General features: G+C 38.1%; 1 long non-coding RNA gene across 1 annotated transcript in view; it reads left to right on the forward strand.

Moving 5' to 3' along the window:
• Positions 1 to 5000, forward strand: part of LOC128249314 (uncharacterized) — a 283781-nt gene that overhangs the window by 1523 nt on the left and 277258 nt on the right. The window lies entirely within an intron of this gene.

Here is a 5000-nt window from a genome sequence, read left to right on the forward strand (position 1 = left end):
CGTACAAGCGCACACACAAGCGTACACACGCACGCACACCACGTGTCGCTGGCGCGTGCTCATTTGCGTTTTCACATTTTCGCTGACGCATTTATTACTGCGGCGCGCGTATCTGTGTACGTGTGCACTCACTAGCAAAATGCACACACACAAACACACACACACACACACACACACACACACACGCTCTCTCTCTCTCTCACACACACACACACACATAGATATGTGTGTGTGTGTGTGAGTGTACGTATATACGTGTATGTGAACGTGTGTTTGTGTCTAAAGGTATGATACACACACATTGTTAGTGGAGAAGTAAATCGGAATATTATTGTAGACGAGTTTTCCTTTAAGAATCGCTTATCGCCTGGATTTAGAGAGAAAGAGAGAGAGTGAGAGGGGGGAATGAAAGAGAAAAAAAAAAGAGAGAGAGAGAGAGAGAGAGAGAGAGAGAGAGAGAGACGAATAGAGAAAGAGTGGAGAGAGAAGGAGAGAGAATAAGAAAGAGTGATGAAAAAAAGAGAAAGTATAGAGAAAGATGGAGAGAGCGAGGAAGAGAGAGAGAGAGAGAGAGAGAGGTAGATAGAGAATGTGTGTGTGCGCGCGTGTGTGAGTGTGTGTGTGTGTATGTGTGTGTGTGGTGAGCGATTGTTAATTGATTTCGCTTTGGCAGGGACTTTTTTGCTATTTCCTTTCTTTTCTTCTTCTTCTTCTTCTTCCTCTATCTTCTTCTTCTTGTTCTTCTTCTTCTTCTTCTTCTTCTTCTTCTTCTTCTTCTTCTTCTTCTTCTTCTTCTTCTTCTTCTTCTTCTTCTTCTTCTTCTTCTTCTTCTTCTTCTTCTTCTTCTTCTTGTGGTGGTGAACTGACATACAAATTCAATAATTGTGACCTACTGAAGAAGAAGAAGAAGAAAAATAAAAGAAGAAGAAGAAGAAGAAGAAGAAGAAGAAGGAGGAGGAGGAGGAGGAGACGAATGGAAGGAAAACAAGAAAGAGAAGCGAAAACAGGAAAAGGAGGAGAAGGAGGGCGAGAAAAGATGGCGAAGAAGGAGCCGAGCTTTATAACGAGCTCCCTTTTGTTATCCCATCGAACTCTTTCTTATATTCCCACTTGGTACTTCTGGTGTGTGGCAAATACTGCTGCCGCTGTTGTTGTTGTTGTTAATGCTAGGTCAGTCCTGATCAAGTCGAATAATGACCAAATATATTCCAACCGTGACAACAACGTCTAGTGCCTCGTTGCACCATGTGACTACCGTCGTTCTTTTCTTATTTTGTTTTAAATGTAGTTTGTATGTGATTGTACTGCAATCACATGAAGATTTGGCTGCTGTTTCTAGCAAGTTAATGCGACCACATATAGGCACCCGCGTGGTTGCCAGTGTTTTGTCCCTGACAAACCTTGATTGAAAAACTCGATGACCAAACGCGTCCCGGTCATGACCTTCCCCTCTTATTCGTATGTATAAGGAAGATTTCGGCCAGGTGCTCCAACGTATTCCTTTTCTGAATGCAGAGCGTAATCTTACAGTGCTTTGGCTGCTATTTCTAACATTGTAAGCGTCCAAATAGAGGCGCCCTCGTTGATGTCTTTGGCGGTGGGGTTTGCTCGATTTCCTGAATTCTTCAACGAATCTTTGATTTACCCAACAGCAGGTATTCATTGTAAATAAATTATTAATGAATACACAGGTGTAAAACCGATCAATATCATCGATAAATGGCTTTCACTTAAGATCAATGAAGTTTATTGATAAATTACATCATAGGATTAATACATTCATAGTTCATTCCAGAGTGTTTTGCGGGTAATTTCAAATGTCATGTCAGGCAAGTTCTTATTTAATTATTGTATTTTAAGCCTTTCCAAGCCGAACTGTACCTGATCGTTTACGTTTATCATAAAGGATCCACTTTTCGTCACAAGTGACTATTCGGTCTAGAAAAGGATCCTTGGTGTTTCACAGAAAGAATATCGAGCACATTTCAAAACGGCGAACTTGTTGATTTTCATTGAGCTCATGCGGTACCCATTTCTCGAGCTATTTCACCATACCAATCTTCTGCAGATTGCGTGAGACCGTTACAATACCGACACCAAGTGCCTGAGACATTTCTCTGACACTTTGACGTGGGTTTTGTTCAACAATTGCTTTCAATTGTTCATTGTCAAGACCGCATGGCCGCCCTCTACCTTCTTCATCTTCAAGGCTCTCATCACCACAACAGAATTTCTGAAAGCACCTTCGTACTCTGCGATCACTTGTGAATCCCTCTCCCCATGCTCTGTTGATATTGGCAGCAGTTTGGGAGGCATTGTGCCCAAGCTTGAACTCACGCAAGAAAAGAAAGCGAAGGTCCTTGTTTGTCATGTTCATAATTAAAGGCGCCTATGCTTCGAGAATGTTTTCCCTCTGGAAAAGAGCATACATCAATTATTAAGTATATCGAAATCCACCAAAAACATAATTAAAATACTATGATAAAATTGCGTATCAAAACACAACATTTAGAGCGGCCATTATTTTCGGAACAACCTAATATATACAGGCTGTATTAAAACTCTGAGCGCCACATTTAGTTGGCAGAGAAACACGCACACACACACACACACACACACACACACACACACACTCACACACACAAACACATTAGCGACGCAAGCAGTATTAAACAAGCGTGCATTTGGGTAATGAAAGGAAATATAAGAGTTTCTCTCATCGTATATATTGCAGTAAAATTTGTTCCGATAGACCTTCCAAGTTGAAGCGAGGTTAAATATTTATGCGTTGCCATAGACTGGCGATTCGATTCGTCTCCCCGGTTTGCTTCAGGCACGTGATGTCGATAAGCCACAAAACTGGGGAAATATATCGGTATCCACCATTCCTGAATTCGTTCGAGGCATGTTGTTTCGTCTGTTTATGACTTTCATGCGATTTAACACCCAACGTTATAACACTCAGTCGTCTCTCAAGCGCTATCCGCAGCTAACCAGCGAACAAAAGAAAAAAAAACACATATATTGAGTATGTGGAGATGATAATGTTTTACAATATCAACGCTGCTTTTAATTCGTTATTGAATTTTGAATTTATATATATATATATATATATATATACAGACATATATATATATATATATACATATATGTACACATACATACATACACACAGCTACTATGCCAGTGACCACGTGGTGGCAATCAACGAAACATCTGACAGCTCAAGAAATATATTAGAAATAAATGTAATTGCTTCTTTGTGAATATTTAATGATTAAAATGACTTTTACACCATATAACTGCTTCAGTTCCAAGTCCAGAATATCTATCTATCTATCTATCTATCTATCTATCTATCTATCTATCTATCTATCTATCTATCTGTGTGTCTCTCTGTCTATTCTTGTTAAATAACACCTGTCTTCGTATTAAAATACACTCTACCATCATAGTTATTACAACTTTTGTTGGACGGTACCATCAAGACAACCATTTCTCTAGAGACTTCCACTTGGCGTTGGCTGTTTTTGGAAGTTAAGTTCTGGTTTCTTTGGGGTGATGCGTTTCCTCTACCTGCCAAGTCAAATGTTCCCAAATATTTTAATCAATAATCAATACTGAATAGATATAATTTTATATATTCTCAAAAAAAAAAAAAGAAAAAAATCCTGTAATTAGAAACGAAATGAGGAGAGCCTAGTCGTTGGAGGTGTGAAAGAAATGAATTAAATTCTACATTTTGGTAATTCCAATTCTAATGAAATTTCATCTCAGGATCAAATCTTCTCGTTTATCATCGGAACTTTTAATTGGAACAGTCAAGATTGTGTTAAGTTGGAAAATATTCATTATTAATAATGTATTGGAAGATTTTAATTACGTAAGTTTTGGACAAATATCCTGGTTCTTAGATTCTTCAACAGAATCTTGGCAAATCGCAGTTTTGACGATAACCTAGCAGCAGCAGTAGTAGTAGTAATATGTAGTTGTTGCTGACACTACCATATGCTCATCATTGTTGTTTTTGATTTGATTCAGGTGACACCTATAATCAATGAACTTCCATCCGTGACTATCCCATATTATTGGATAGAAGGGTCGCAGTGACTAACGTGTCGTCTTAACGACAACACTGTGTGATTTAAGAGAGATTTGGTTGTTATTTCTTGCAAGTCGAGTGACATGAAGGTCATCGTTAGTACATTAATGGTTATGATGATGATGGTGGTGGTGGTGAAGGGAATAACATTGATATCATGAGGATGCTGCTGATGATGATGAGGATGACGACCACAACGGATGATAATGCCGTTGATATAGTTGTTCATGGTGATGATGATGATGATGATGATATTAATTTATGTACAAAAAAGTGTAAAGAGATACTGTTTAAATAATTATATTTACACTGAAGGTAATGTTAATTCGATATGATTAATTCTGGTCCTGAAAGGGAAGGGAGACAATCTGGGAATAGGAAACAATAAAGATAAAATTGAATGAAGTAAGGGAAAGAGGTGGAAATTCTGCTATTTGGCTCATTCGCCAGTTTCGATGAGGAACAAGATTTCGTTCGATCCAATCAACTTCCTACTCATAACAAATAAAAAGTTGAGTATTCCGCAGATATGTTTGCCAATCAATGTAAATGTCAAACTGAAACCCCGGGGAAACGATTCGCTGCAAGGCTCCATTCCGTGCGACAGTCTTGGTAAAAGTTACTGCACGAGCGCTTGTGTGTGAGTTTGTGTGGGTGTATTATGTGCGCGTGCGTATATGTATATGTACATATACGCACACACACACACACACACACACACACTACATATGTACATATACATACGTATATATATTTATATGTAATTTATATATATATATATATATATATATACAGTTTTATAAATGCTCAGCTCTTAAGCCACTCTGTTGTTTCTGCTAAATATTAATAAGTGTGTGTATATATATATATATATATATATATATATACATACACATTT

The sequence above is a fragment of the Octopus bimaculoides genome, chromosome 13, assembly GCF_001194135.2.
Source record: "Octopus bimaculoides isolate UCB-OBI-ISO-001 chromosome 13, ASM119413v2, whole genome shotgun sequence".
Classification (NCBI taxonomy): domain Eukaryota; kingdom Metazoa; phylum Mollusca; class Cephalopoda; order Octopoda; family Octopodidae; genus Octopus; species Octopus bimaculoides.